The sequence below is a fragment of the Lissotriton helveticus genome, chromosome 3_1, assembly GCF_964261635.1.
Source record: "Lissotriton helveticus chromosome 3_1, aLisHel1.1, whole genome shotgun sequence".
Lineage (NCBI taxonomy): Eukaryota > Metazoa > Chordata > Amphibia > Caudata > Salamandridae > Lissotriton > Lissotriton helveticus.
The window spans coordinates 397,522,676-397,539,175 of record NC_136061.1 but is presented as its reverse complement, the minus strand read 5'-3'; positions in this window follow the sequence as shown (position 1 = coordinate 397,539,175).

Sequence of the window (16,500 nt, the reverse complement as noted above, 5' to 3'; positions counted from 1 at the left end):
TTGACGATAGTAGGACGTCCGTTGTAAAAAATCTAGCCAGCACTATCGATGACCTAACTGATCAATGTAATGTTTCTTTTGATTTTATATGGTTGGGTGATTTTAACATTTCTTTATGTGAATTGTCATCTCAGAAAGTCTGTGGGGTTGTGAACAATGCTGGATCTGAAGACCTCCATTTTAGGCACAATAGCTATGGAGAGATTCTGTACAAATTGATTAGCAATTATGACCTGGAAATCTTGGACTTTGCTAAAGATGTAAACGGGCTGACCATCCCCACTTTTAAAAACTGGAGGACAAGCTTGGTGATTGATCATGTTATTGTATCTTCGAGTATCACTTCCCTTTGTGAAGCCCCCAGGATTGAAGTTACTTCTCTGAGCGATCATAATTATATTATCCTAGATTGCTCGCTATGGAGTAAGAGTCCTGTAGCTGTGGGTCATACCATCACCAATGTGGAACCCCACAGACCTAACGGTGTTAGAGTCAGATGGGGATAGAGCAGATGAATTTATAGGCTCTATCGTCTCTGATTGTTTAACAAATATTACTCTAATCCTTGAAAACAACACTGGGTGTGAATGTGTTTTAACTTTCAATTGATGCTAGGTTTACCAGACCAATTAGAGATAAACGTAGTCACGGACAAGGTTGGTTCGACCACTCCTGTACCAAGCTATTAACAGAGTTGAAAAAAGCCTTAGCCATAAAACCTAGGAACACCACTTTAATAATTAAACAAAGAGCAGAATATAAACTTGCATTAAATAAGAGGAAACGAGATTTACAGCAGGAAGCATGGGAATCACTTAACCAAGCTGCAGAGTTACACAATAATACATTATTCTGGGCAACGGTTAATTCTCCCTTCCTTAGTGAGGATAACATCCCTGTATTGAGCTCTAATGTCCCTAGTGATTGTTGGGTAACGCATTTTTCCAATATTTTTGGTTCAGACTGTGGTTCAGTTACTATCTCATGTAACTGGCCCGTTCTACCTCTAAATTTTACTGTAGCGGAGGTCGAGTCAGGAATCCGTACAAGCAAGGGGGGAAAGCCCAGGGACCCGATGGGGTCCCTATTGATGTCTACAAAGCAGTTCCGGTCCTAATGTTTTCAATGCAGCCGTATGCTCAGACGCTCCAAGTACCTGGGGCGAATCTATCATCATCCCTATTTTCAAAAAGGGCAACAGGTCTGAAGCAAAGAATTATCGCCCCATCTCTCTTCTGGACTCCTCTGTAAAGGTTATGAGCCGAGTTATGTTAGCCAGGCTCGAGGATAAGGTAATTCTGGCGGAAAGTCAGTTTGGATTTAGGAAAGGTAGGGGCACATTAGATCAATGTTTAAATCTTGACCTCATAATTGGGAAATATGTCGAAGCCAAAGGTGGCGCATTATATTTATGCTTTGCTGATCTAAGCAGCGCCTTCGACATGGTTGATCATGAAATTCTATGGCCCATTTTGCTGAGGATGGGTGCCCCTGAGGGTATTATTTTCTTCCTCACCAGGCTGTACCAAAAACTCCAAACCTGTGTGCGCTTTGGAACCAAGGGAGAATGTACCCCCAAATTTAGCGTACGACGCGGCATAAGACAAGGTTGTGTTTTAGCCCCGTTATTGTTTATTTCAAGCTTGAGAGCTACCGCCCGATTTCACTCCTTCCTTGGGCTGCTAAAATCACCGAGGCCTTTGTGAATGGGGTGCTGTCTGAACATCTCACCAGGGCAGGTATTCTGGATCCATCCCAGAACGGCTTCCGTGCTGGTCACAGCACTGAGACCGCACTGCTCTCTATGACAGAACACCTTCGGTCCGTGCTTGATTCGGGTCAGACTGCGGCGCTGATCCTGCTGGATCTCAGTGTCGCGTTCGACACGGTCTCACATAGGATTTTACTTCAACGTCTTGATGAGGCAGGTGTGTCGGGCACTGCATTGGACTGGCTCAGATCCTTTCTCGCTGACCGGACCTTTAAAGTAGTCACTCCACCATTTGAGTCCAAGTCCCATCCGTTGCAGTTGGGTGTGCCACAGGGTTCGTCGTTGAGTCCCACATTATTCAATCTTTATGTGAGACCGCTGGCGGGTGTCGTCAAGCAATGGGGCATCACTATGGTCTTGTATGCTGACGACACTCAGCTGGCGGTCGTCTTGAGTGGTGACTCGGACCTTGACGCCCCCAGATTCCGGAATGGACTCTCTGCAGTGGCCAGCTGGATGAATACCAACTGTCTCCAGTTAAACGCCAAAAAAACTGAGGTCATGGTTGTGGGCAAGCGGGCTGACCTTTGGGGTGACATCTGGTGGCCCCCCTGAGCTGGGTGTGACTCCCATCCCTGTCCTGGAGCTAAAAAACCTGGGGGTATGGCTGGATCCTGCCCTTAGCTTTTGTGGACACACTAAAAAAGTGGCGGCCACTTGCTTTGGCATTTTACGAGGGTAAAGACCTATTCTTAGGTTCTTTGATCCTTCCACCAGGCAGCTGGTTATACAGGCGTCCATTTTATCTCGGCTTGATTATGCCAGCTCGCTCCTATTGGGAGCCAATCAGGCAGAGATTACTCGGTTGCAATGTTTCCAGAACGCCGCAGCCAGAGCCCTGGTGGGCTTACCTAGATTCTGTTCTGCGGAAAGTACCATCCGTTCGCTGCACTGGCTGCCTGTGGCACAGAGGATCCATTTTAAGACTCTGTGCCTTTCTTTTAAGATCCTCAAGTTGGCCTCCCCCCAGAATCTTCAGAATCTTTTGGCGCCCTATGTCCCTGTCCGAAACTTGAGATCTTCGTGTCAGAATCTGGTAACTGTTCCTCGGTTCAGGCTATGTAGAGCTGGCGGTCGGTCCTTCAGGGTACTGGCCGCAAAATTGTGGAACTCCCTTCCTCTCCATATCCGTGAAATGGATGAGCTCCTGAAGTTTAGGAGGGCTATTAAAACCCATCTTTTCCCTCATTTAGCTTAAGCCTCCTTGCAGTGCATTTTCTTCCGTAGCTGCTGTGTTGTGTTTGTTATTCTTGGAAGCGCCGGGACGCCCCTTTGCTGGGGCAGCTGTGCGCTATAAAAGTGCTTTTAACATAACATAACATAACAATGAAATTGATGAAATTTTAAAAGGCGTTCAAGCGGATGCTCCCAGGTTAAAAGGCGTATCACTGCCGGTGTTATTATACGCTGATGACACCGTGCTCCTTTCTAGAACCCCTTTGGGTTTACAACGTTTGATGGATAGATTTTCTCTGTTCATCAAGGACAGGAAACTACTCATTAACAAGGATAAGACGCATACTATGACCTACGGGGCGAAAAATAACAAATCCATTGCCTTTTTTATTGATGGTAACAAGGTGCAATCAGTTGATTCGTTTTGCTATCTTGGAATTACTTTTTCCCATGATAGAAAATTGACCAACGAATTTAACAACGTTAGTAATGAAATGGCGAAAAGTGCCCATGGTATCTTCAAATTTGCAGCAAAAATTGGGGATAGGCGAACAAGAGACATGTTGCAAATTTACCAAGCTAGATGCGCCACTATTGCACTGTATGGGGCCACAGCTGTGACCATAAAATGCAGCTGGAGGAAAACTCATTCTTAAAAAAACTTTTATGTTTACCCACATCTGCCGCCACTGTATTGATCCATCAGGAATTAGATATTAATTATTTGAATGATCTTTTATCTTTAAGACCGTTAATGTTATGGCGCTCTATATGGCTCCAGGATGAAAAGTCCTTAGACAGATCCATAATTGAGGACTGTCTTTCACTGGACATGTATAGAAAAATCCCATGGATAAAATATGTCTCTGATTGTTATTTACAAATTTTTAATCTTGATGTTTTGTCCGACCCTACGGCTGCTTTGATTATTCCAAAAGCAGAACTGAAAGCAACCTTTTTGGATAACTTGGCAAAGAAGAGGGCTCTCGCAAGTTGGTCCATGCTAACTGTCACATTTTCCAGTAGATATTCCCTCACGGAAGGCTTTCCACCATACCTTGCACTGGTAACGAGGCAATCGCACAAGTTTGTCCTAACCAGACTAAGTTTCAGAATAGTACACGAACTGGTGGCCCTGCCTAACCTTAAGCAACATCCTAAAGGACCGTGTCAGTGTGACGGTATATCAAAACAGAGCACCTTGCACTTTTTACTACTATGTAAACTGTACTTGAACTATCGAATTTTGTACCTAAAACCTCTATTTGTTAAATATAGGGTACGTACAGTTGACGAGGCAATGAGTCTTATTTTTAACATGAAATCTGCTGACATCTGTTTTTATACTGCCGTGTTTTTAATCAAATCTATCAGTGTACGTAAAAGTATGATATTTTAGTGTATTTGGTCTGTATTTTAATGGAACTTATTTTAAATCGACGATTCATGTATCATGTACTTTTTTATATGTGCTTTTATGGTCATTTCGTTTGCACCGAATAAAGCTTCCTGAACTGAACGGAACTCCCCAATGGGAGCTTCTTTTACCATATCTATTCACCCCACCAATTATTCCCATGTACTCAAATACACCCTATTCCCTGCTAACGGTGGCATCTAGCTCTTTCTGCTCCCACCACAAATATAGTGGGGTAATAAACTGTAAAGGTTTCACCTGAGAACACATCTAAATTCACTAACCAAAAAAAACACCAATTTAACCACTAACCTTGAGTTACCGCAGTGGTGTGCTACTCGCCATACAGTGCTTCAATGCCTCGGCAGGAGTATTAAACACTATATAAATGAAATTACAGTACAATTCTTCTCCTTACGCTCCCTCACAGCTTCCTTCAAATGAAGGTTTCTGACTGTCTCACAGCCATCAAACACTGCACTGCTCTCTGAAACTCAGTGTATCAATTCCGACCTAGTACTGCCTGGAATCCTTAGCCACCTCCATCTTCCAGCTGACGCCCAGACTCCCTCCCTCCCAGCCGCCAGGACAATCTGCATTCTATTCCACTAAAGCATAAGACTTGAATCATTTATCACTGCTGTCAGGCTCCAGCTTTTGACTATATGCGGAAGCCGCCCGCTGCCCCATTTCAGATCACAAAACTATAAGCAAATGTCCTCTTAAGAAAAATCGACTATTGTAACAGCCTATGTGTGCTGCTCCTACAGCACTCCTCCTTCATCACAAAGGTCATTTATTTTAGAACCAGGTGTCTCAGATGCACATGTCCCAGCGCCGACGGCTAGCAGAGATAGGGCCTAATTATGATCTTAGCAAATAGGATACTCTGTCGCAAACATGACGGATATCCTGTCCGCCATATTACAAATGTCATGACTCTAGGCCAAACGAAGGCCTCAATATGAAGGGTTGGCTCTAGGTCACACAAAGCAGGTGACCTCTCACTATTGGCATGGTATCACTTGCGTCCCATGCCAGAGCCAGGGCTGGACTGGACGTTTCCCCGGGAGGCTGGAAGAGTGGGGGGCGGTTTTATAGTGATGGGGGCTGTTTTTGTTACAGGGGACCAGTTTTGCAGTGGCAATATTGGCCCCCAGTAACAAAAGCAGCAATCAAGCGTCTCCAGCCTCCCAAGGCCAGGCAGTGCTTCCCCAGGGGCGGGTCAGAGAAAATTGCCAGGGCTGCTTTGAGTTTCAGGTCCGGCCCTGGCCAGAGCTTCCAAGCTTCCTATATCCATCTGTGAGTAGCTTATCCAATTCAGGTTTTGTCCAAGATTGCAAAGAAAAAACCTGGACTCAGTGAAATTACTCACACATTGACCTTGGAAAGTTGAGAAGTGTGCATCTCGGTGGGCCCCCTCACTTCATGTCATCATGGGCACTGTGTCCAACTTTGGAATTTTTACCCACAAATCATGATTATCAGGTGTGTTCGTCTAACTATGTAAAATGAAAGCAACATTGGGGCCTGATTTAGATCTTAGCGGATGGGTTACTCCATCAAAACAGTGACGGATAGCTCGTCCGCTGAAATATGAATACCATAGGAAATAATTGGATTTATATTTCGACTGACAGGATATCCGTCACCATTGTGATTTAGATCAAGATCTAAATCAATACTTGCGTCTCCAACATGCAGTTGAACTGGACCCAGTGTCCGTGAGGTGCCCATTCTATGTGTTCTCAACCTCTCATGTCCCTTCCCCCGAAATGTAAATTTCTTATTTTCCCTTTTTGAAACATTTCCCAGTTTTGTTTTTCTTTTCCCCGCCTCGTGAGCTGCATGAAGCACTGCAAAACTCTACATGAGAAGTAGCTACTTACTCATCAATCTAGAAAGTGCTCTGGGCTTCATAAGTGGTAGGGAAGCGCTACACAAATAATAAAACAATACAAAGTGTGTGAAGCTAGAGGTTTGTCTTTCCTTGCCTTGTACATCATGGCTTGTTGAATAGCCCAGGCAGGAAATGGTTCACACAGAATGAATGAATAGGCACTGTAAGATATGAGTAATTAATGAGTGTTTCAAAAAATAAGCTTTGTGTGCTCTACATTAAGTCAGAGGGTTTTTTGAGTTAATTTGCTTCATTTTCACGCTTGAAAACAAAGCAGAGGCGTTAAAGGAAACTACAGGGGTAAAGCTGGAGACAAGATACGGCTCCAGTGTATAGTAGATGAAAGGAGCGCACACCCCACTCTCCCTTTACTTGTCTCCTTCTATTGCTAGACAGAACCCAGATATGAAATAGCCACAGGAAATTGCTCCCTCTCCTTTCACCAGAGCACTAAGGACCATTCTGTTTTGTGGGTCACAAATTGCGATTGTATGCAACTCGCAAAACAGAATGTATTAACGTGTCTCAGACACATTTAGCAATTCTTTATGGGGTCACAAACGACCTGTCTCATCAATATTCATGAGGCAGGTTGCAATTTACGACCCATGTGAATGGGCTTCAATTACAGGGATGGTGGCCTGCTGCGGACAGCAGACCACTATGTCTGTGTGTGCGTTTTAGGTATTGCCTGCAAATCTATTGTTTTCAATATAAATCTTAAAAGGGGTTTACATCCCCTCCCTTTCCTGGCTTTTCATTGGTTCCTGTGCTTGCCACTTACCTTTCCTTCATTGCTATTGGCTGTAGCATATTTTCCTGCATTTACCAATGCGTGTTCCTAGTCTGCTTCTAGTATCAGTTTCCTGTAGCCAATATACTGTTAATATTCAATTTGGTGGGACTATTTTTACATAATGTTTTGCCTCTTTCTGCTTTTTCATTTTCTAGCATATTTATATGCTCAAACTGAGAGATTAAGTGATTTGCCCAGAATCACAGAATTTTGCTCCACCAAGACTCGAACCAAGATCATCAGGCTACATGTTTAGCATTCTTATAACGTCCCTAATGCCCTCCTGAAATGATTTATGTTTTGAGAACAATGTCTGTTATGTAAGATGCTTTTCAAGGCAAAAGGGAAATCATTAGTTTCACCATTTTTGAATGCTCTTTACTACTATTGCCTACTCAAATATAGTATAGTTTTTAGGTTGAGCCAAGCCAGCATGCATATGTTGTCTGGAAGACATGTCGTAATCACTATATGGAGTCTAATCCCTCCTGCTGCTTGCCATTGGTTAACGCCTGTGTCGCTCATATTTGCTGTCTCCTGATTTGCTCGGAAATCCGATACATCATTTCAGTTTCTCTCTGAACAGCACTGTTCAAATACAGATTAAATCAACTTGATTAGTGCCCCTCCTCTGATGCATTGCAAATACTTTTTATTTGCATTTTGCCCATCTGTATTTCCGATCCATTGCTCGTTTTCTCCATCGCTTTCACTTGCTGGTTTATTTTTCTTTTTTTTTGTTATGTTTAAGCGGGATGGATTTTGTTAAGCTTAAATGTTTTTCTGTTATTAAACTTGATTTGAAATGGCGCCGCTGTCTCTGGGGTGCAGCTGCAGCGCTCCACTGTCCTGCCAATATGTTTTATGGGTGCATCCTACAGCTGAACATGGCTTTTGCCCTACAATCGGTTGCCATGTGCTCTTCCCCCAAAATACCAGAATTGCATAGTCCCGTTGGTACAGCGCGAGCTAGACAGCAGCCTTCATTATGTTTGAGCAGGATGGATTTTGTTATACTTTAATGTTCTTCTGCTGTTAACTTTGATTTTAAATCGCACCCCTGCCTCCGCGGTGCAGCCGCAGCTCACCACTGTCCCGCCAACACGTTTTATAGGTGAATCCTACAGCCGATCATGGCCTTTGAGATGTGGTCTTCCCCAAAAATACCAGAACTGCATAGTCCCGTTCATACAGCACCTTGGCAGTACCTTTGATCGCACCGGCCGGCTCATATTTCTGGCAAATGCAGCCACATCAACACCACCAGTAACAGCAGCCACAACCCCATTTCACCAACAACATGCAGCTTTTAAGACCAAGAGCAACAAGCCCAAACATGTGCATGACAAGAGGGGCATAGTATACCAGCAAAGCCCAGTGCCACAGCCAGGCGGTTTCCATTTTGTTATGAAATGCTGTCAGCAGCATTCAGATATGGAAGAGGAGAAGGTGAAAACAGACTCTATAAAAAGAGAAACTCTTTACTAGTGGGGCTTTCTTTGTGATCAGAGAAAGCACATGGGGATCTAGGGTTTACTGATCAGCACTTCCTCTGTGTCTCATATACAGCATGGACCAGCCCACGTACAGGGCCGAAAAAGGAGGGTTTCCTGCTCAGCACTTTCCTCTGTCTCGGGGCACACAGGGCCATGCTACTACTGAAGGGCCCGGGCCAAGCCCAACTGAAAACATGTGGTACCGTGCATCCCGCCTTCACCCAGCCTGCTGCTCACCCTTCTCTGCTCACCAGTTCTCCTTCATTCTCCTCCTCTTTCTGGATCATTTGGCCCTTTTCCTCTTATAATATAAATCCCTCGCCACCTATCCATCTGCCATTTCTGTCACCAAATTCTCTTTTGATGGTTTTCTCCCCTCCTTGCCTACTCATTTTAGTTCCACCTTCTTTCTCTCTCTCACTTCCTCACTTTTCTCACTCAGTTTCTCTCTCCTCACTTCTAGCTTCTAACCCTCTTGATCCCCTCGCCTCCATCTCGTCCATGAAAGCCCCTTCAATAAAGGCTTCACGCCTGTTTGGAACTGTGAAGTAAACATTTCTCTAGGGCATGGGTACTCACAAACTTTCTCTCGGGGGCCAAATTTACAGTGTGGTTTGTGTCCGAGGGCCGCACTGGTGGGGGCAGGGTCAGTGGGGGAGGGGGCGGGGCTAGAGCAACAAAAAAAACTGTGACCATGAGGTTGAACACAGGTCCCTGCAGCGGACGCCTTCATCCACTGAGCCACCAGACCCGGCATATACACATCTCTCTCTCTCTTTCTCTTTCTCTCTCTCTTTCTCTCTCTATCTCTCTCTCTGTCTCCCTCCCTCTATCTCTCTCTCCCTCTGTCTCCCTCTCCCTGTCTCCCTCTGTCTCCCTTACTCTGTCTCCCTCTCTCTGTCTCCCTCTGTCTTCCTTACTCTGTCTCCCTCTCCCTCCCTCTGTCTCCCTCACTCTGTCTCCCTTTCCCTCCCTCACTCTGTCTCCCTTTCCCTCCCTCCCTTTCTCTCCCTCACTCTGTCTCCCTTTCCCTCCCTCCCTATCTCTCCCTTTCCCACCCTCCCTCCCTTTCCTTCTCTCCCTTTCCCTCTCTCCCTTTCCCTCCCTCCCTTTCTCTCCCTTTCCCTCTCTCCCTTTCCCTCCCTTCCTTTCTCTCCTTTTCCCTCTCTCTCCCTCTCACTTTCTCTCCCTCCCTTTCTCTCCCTTTCCCTCACTCCCTTTCTCTCCCTTTCCCTCCCTCCCTTTCTCTCCCTTTCCCTCCCTCCCTTTCTCTCCCTCCCTTTCCCTCCCTCCCTTTCCCTCACTGTCTCTCCCTTTCCCTCCCTTTCTCTCTTTCCCGCCCCCCTTTTCCTCCCTTTCCCTCCCTCCCTTTCTCTCCCTCTCCCTTTCCCACCCTCCCTTTCTCTCCCTCCCTCTCCCTCTGTCTCCCTCTGTCTCCCTCTGTCATCTCACCCTGCCTGTGTGTGCCCGGGCTGAGACAGCTTCCCCAGCGCGCGCACAGAGCCGCACCAGAGCACTTCACAGGTCTTTAAAAGACAATTTCCATGTTAATGAGACTTTGTGGTATGTCACCTCTTCACCCCTGGAGCTCCACTCTATCACTGGTCGCCCGGCCCCCACAGAGCAGCAGAGTCACTTAGACTCGTGCTGCGGCAACTGGCAGTGTTTGCAGTGGCAGTGTAAAACATGGGTATGATGTCTGAAAGGTCCGCTGGCCGCCAAGGAAGGCTTGCCGGGCCGCTGGCGGCCCGCGGGCCATACTATGAGTACCCATGCTTTAGGGTTTGTCTTCTGGGAGGCAAGCTGCACAAAACCTAGTCAGCATGCTGCAGACTGATCCGAGCAGCATTAGTGCTGTGTCGTCCTTCCGACAGGTAGGCCAAGCTGCAAAAGAGCTGTCATCAGGTGACTGGGAGTTGTGTTGGATTGAATATGACGGGCCTGCTTCTTAAGAACCATGGACTCTGTCGGAAAATTGAGCCTTAAGACTTAAAAGGTTTTTAGCAGAATTGTGTCAGCTTCCTGAGAGCTTTACCAGAATAGATTTTTTTGCAGTTTTATACAGCAGAACTCAACCCGAAGGTATTGGAGCACTTTACATAAGCACCAGTTACATTACAAAATGACACATTCATTCTTGGTAGGCACAAGGCATTAAGTGATTTTCCAGAAATTACATGATGATTAAGCCGATGCCGAGACTGGAAGTCTCCAGCTTTTGCCCTTACGTCACATCCTCTACTGAAAGTTAAAAGGTAACCCATGATATCCCAGAGGCAGGGTCAGATTGGATTCACAATTAGGCCTGGGCACTCCCAAAACAAGCATTTGCAGCGCAATAGGTCTTGCGTTGCCGAAAGTTTCAACTATGAAAGTTGCTAATAATAATGCAATGCCAATAGCTTATATTTTTAGTAATGCGAGACCCATTGTATTGCAAATGCTTGTTTTGTTACCAGCTGCACGCAAAAACCCTTCCAATAAATCAGATAGATTGAGATATTTAAAGTATTCTGACAAACGTATTACCAATTTAAATGCCTTAGATCTTGATTAAGATGCCGGTCGGATACCCCGGAGGTAGCAGGACCGCCTAATTAGTAGTCGGCAGTCCTGCTGCCCGCATTACAATACGACCACCTTTACGACGGTTGCAATGTGTATACTTTGTATTATGGTGTGTGCTGCAGGCTGCAGCACAAGCCACAGAACAAAATATATACATCTTACATATCCCTGCATTATGTGGCAGGCACCATGTGGTGCCTGCCACATGGTGCAGGGATATGTAGGGGGGGCACCATAAGTACCTCCAGGTCCCATAGCTGAGGGCCAGAGTGCAAAGGGGCCCTGCTAGGGGCCCCCAAGTCACTTTCTCCCTACGGCGGTGCCTGAGCAGGCACCAGACTATAGGGAATAGGAGTCCAACCGCTGCACAGATGGGATCCTTGATCCTGTCGGACGCGCCGGTCTTTCCCCCGCCAGTCATGATTGATCTGACCACCTGCATCATAATGCACCGGACAGATCAGATGGGCTGGATGGCAGTGAGTCCGCTACCACGGCCTGACGGGGCGGTCCAACCGCCATTGTAATCAGGCCTTAATACAGCAGTCAGCAACTAAGAAGTGATCAGTTAAGTTTTCTAGTGTCTTAGGCAAAGCTCCACCATGGTGGAGTGCTTTTTATAATTTTGGAAACGTTTCAGCCAGAGTGAAATGTATTATTTTTTCTAAAATCTGCAAATTACGCAGCGGATGGAATGTATGTCAAGTGTGGCACACTCATATGGTACTTGGTTCCTGGCTGTAGAAGTAAATATTTCCATTATAATCATTCCATAGAGCCAAGTATCTCCTGCTATCTCCCATTTAAAGCCACTATCATTCTGCAGTAGTCAAAGCCAAATCTAATCATGCTGCAACACTAACACGCCAAAACCAGTACACAGAGGCTGTGGCCAATGTTCAATCTACCAGCAGCATATAAAGCCTACACCCCGTTGTCTTTTTTCACCATACTATGATATCTACATGTAATCCTTACATTTTCCCCATGATATCCTATTGATCAACCATTTGCAACACTCTACCTCCTTTCTTTTTTGGCAGTACATGTGGAATTCACTTTTTTTTGTCATTCCATTTTAATTTGGTATACATTTTTTCAGTGATTTATGAGCCCATGGCACAATCCTGCCATAGTTCAATCTGTTAGCTCCATCATCAACCGCCAACGAAGCCAGACTCACCCGAGGTACTACAAATTCTCAATATCAATACCCTCCACCACTTATTACAAGGACCCTTAATGCGCAGACTGAATTACTGACTCACGAATTTCTTATCTGCTAACTAGCACCCTGACTCCGAACATTATTGCATACCCCTAGCCCCCCTTCTTTAGCTTGATGCATCAAGACTGAAATTCAAACCTTATCCTGCACCTCACCTAAATCCAAACCAACTGTTAAATCAAGTTACTGCGACCTGTACCCTACATGATGTGGTATCTCTTCAGACCATGGGGTCCCGCAGTGGAGTCCAGCTGCAGCCCACAGAAACTGTAGCCTTCGCACAGTGTGTGCGGTGATCCAACCATGTGTTCCAGAAGTAACCAGGCACCTGACCTGGCCCTTAACTCCTGTTCATCCCACCTCCCATGCTCCCTTCTCTAAAACTATACTGACTCATCTTAACCTCTCCTAACAGGGTATCCAGCCAGGTTTTCAAGTTAAAAACGCCTTTCTTTGGCATGTACGTTACTGCTAGCCCCTCTTAAACAGACTCTACATATAGTTTATAATAACTGCTTGTATCCAATGTATACAATGATCTGCTTTCCTGTTGACTCAGTATGGCATTTGAGGTCGTTGCCTACCAGTACGGCTGCTCCTCTGATGCTCAAGCATTCATCAACATTGTTAGGTCTCACTTACCAGACTGCACAAGCTGTCTGTTGACCGAGCCCAAAAGTTATCAGAGCTAATCTAAATACATAGTATTGCTATTACATCAATTAATTCTACTTTTTCCCTCTTTCATTTTTCTAAATATTTCTATTAATTACCCGCACTTTACCGCTAGTAACAGCACAGTATATTGCCTTTTTGTACATAAACAAGTGATAACACTTTAACAGACTTTTTGTAACTTATATTGTACAACTACTCAGCAATCTACAACTTACAACTAAAAACAGCTTATTATTAATCATATTGGCGAAACGGAATGCATTTCCTAACACTTGTTAAATAAAGCAACTTTTTTTTTAATGCTGCCTGTTTTCTTTAAAGGAAAAAGGGATGCTTTTATAAGCAAAAAATGAAAAGTTTTCATTTCATTTTTTAAGGGTAGGCGCTGGTCCATGAAACTACTGCCTGCTCTTAAAAAATATTTTTGCAAACATTCACAAAGGGGAAGGGGTCCCCTGGGTACCCCTTCCTGTTTGTGACTGGCTTAACACCTACTTGAAGTAGGTGGTAAACTGCAATTGTTTTGCGAACGCATTTGCAGTTGCAAAACAATCGTATATCCCCCTGCGACTCGCTATTAGGAAGGGACACCCTTGGCACGCCCCTTCCTAACAGCAACTCGCAAATCCTATTTTGCGTGTCGGTAATAGGTTTCTGACTCACAAAATAGAGTTTGTACATAACACTGTGATGTATTCCTATAGGTTCTGAATCGATCCCCCTATTCCTGACCCTATTCTGTTTAAACAAACCAACAAGTTAACTAGCAGTCAGCCCATGAGGCAGAAAACCCCCATGATGCAGATACCGTTTCTGACGCAGTCACACTACGGCACAGGAACGTGTTATCTGATTAGGTCATAACGCTTGCGATCTAATTAGACAAGCGATATTCCTCCAGCCCCTGATAAGGCATACGGAGTTCTCATAACAAATCAAACCTATGACAACCTGGGCAAAACCCTGCGGCCATTGTTTTGATTTCACCGAGAACTTCAGTAAAAGAATGTGCTAACGAGCAAGTCGTATGACATCCTTATTGACGTATCTATGTCCATCCTTACGTCAATCTCGGCACCTTAAAGGTATAAATATTACCGATATTGCCCTATGCAAACACACGCGTGGTGACGAGACGCAGCAGCCATACTTGCCGAAGCGAAGAGCAGAGCAGACCCCGCTGGCGCAGCCCCGCCTTCCTGACGCGCTGAGAGAAGCTGCTTTCTCCTGCCGAGAAATCCAGCACCGGCGTTTTTGGGTAGCCCTCGCAGGCAGCCTGGAATATCGAGACCAGAGACGAGAGATACCATCCCTCATTCAACCTAGATTCCAGGTACAGAACTGAATAACCCCTCACAGAGAATTCTTTAGTTATTCACTTGGCAAAAACAAACTTAACTTAAACTGTAACTTTCTATTCCCGCCCACGTATTAGACTTAGGTCAGGTACACGGGGTAGGCGTATTTAGAAACACCAGTTGAGTACGTTTAGTCAAATGTATATGTGTATGTAATATATTTTATTCATTTTAAACATCTTATGGCTTAGAAACCATATCAATGTTTTTACAGTATTATTTTATACTATTGCTTTTAATGTATGCACTTTACTTAACTATAAGTATTGCAATAATATCGATCCATTTCTCTTGTATGAGAAAAGAGACTGATCAATAAATAACACCTTTTAATTGAACACGCCCGTCTCTTCCTTTTCTCTACAATCTGATGAGACTAAGAATGCACGTACTGACTGAGTAAAATAAATTGCCTTTTGTTCACACGACTCTCGAGATATACTCTTGATTAGGGGAGAGCAAAGTTGTCATGTTCTATGGTTGTCAGAAACTAAATCCCTTCTTGTCTAATCAGGGAAGTTAAGTCCTCCTTGAACATTCGAGAAAGTTTCTAGTGAACTCTGAGCTAAGCTGGCAAACCCAAAACTTTAAGTCTAGTATCGACAGTAGTAGACCTAGTTAACGTCTGGTCTAGGCCTTTACTGCTGTAGGTATTATTCCAATGCGCAGAGCCTATTGGGATGATAGAAACTACACTACATGGCGCCCAACGCGTTTGGAAAGGGCGATAAAACTAACGTAAGACATTTAGAGTAACTCAGTCGTGCTTTCTCATTCAGACCCCTTTTCCCAAATACTCCAAAGACGTCTGGAGTGGGTGAAAGGTTATATCCGCCAGACCTCGCAGGAGGGAACTCCTATGTATGGTTCCTGGTACAAGTCAACGTTGAAGGATACACGGTTCCAAAATATTGTGCATCTAATCTTTGTTTCCATAAGAAACCTGATCTGCAAACAAAAGAAAAAACCTTTTGGACAGTAAAATGTCAGACAATGAGGATGAAAGAGAGGCAGTTAGATTAGCAACTGAACTCGCAGCAGCTGATGCTACCATGCAGGCAGCAGACGAGGATATAATACTCATCCTGGTCATTAAAAGGAAATCTATAACCATAAAACTTATAGAAAATGGACTGACACCTAGAGGTGGTACAGTCATATTCGTAATTGAGGCACACGAATATCGGCAGACAGAGGTATACTATTCATGGATAAATTTTCCAGCAGCAAATCCTGTAACAAAGTACTTCCACTATTACAAAATAGAGGAACCTCCTGAAACGTACACTCCTTTCGAGGAGGTGGAAGTACCACTCAAATTTCAAGAGCATTTGCTCTTATTTGATGGCGCCCTAAAACACAATAATCACATCACCAGGCTCGGTCCTTTAGGTAGACCAGGAGCAACGTGGCCGGTCCTAGCCGGATACACACCACATCCAGACATCGATGGGATGTCTGCACCAAACCTTTTAACACAGCTAAAACAACTAATAAAAATACACAGACAATTAGTCCAATATGTGATGCGGACTTCAACAATTCAGCCAGCGATTAAACTCCCACAGCTGACCCCTCACCAGGGGAACACAAATAAAATTACACCACAGAACATCCAGTCCTGCCTAGGTAAAGTACCGGCTAAACGGGAACAAATACCATTCTGGCTAGTGCAGAAAATCACCCAAATAGAGGCGGTGTTTCCAGACACCACCCCGCTAGAAAAGCACAGGATTCTGACTATCTGTCTTCCAATGGGAATCGCACCACACATTGAGGACTGTGACACTTGGGGTACAGTCTTTGCTTCCATCTACACAAAAACGCACGGTGTTCCATCCATTTCGGTAATACCAGATGTGCTAAAACAAATTCAAGATGAATATGGTCCTGAACCCGCTTTAACTCTTGGTATGAAATTACTAAAAGACTTCAAGCAGGTCTCGGCTATACTATTAGCCAACATAAAAGGAGAAGCAGCAAACGTGGCGATCCGCCAGAGGTTAAAAGAGACAGATATAGCAGACCAACCAGCTGAAATTGCCAGAATCATAGAAAAATCCTATGAGGAACTAGGTAGAGATAGTTTAGGTGGAATACCAGTAAAACCGC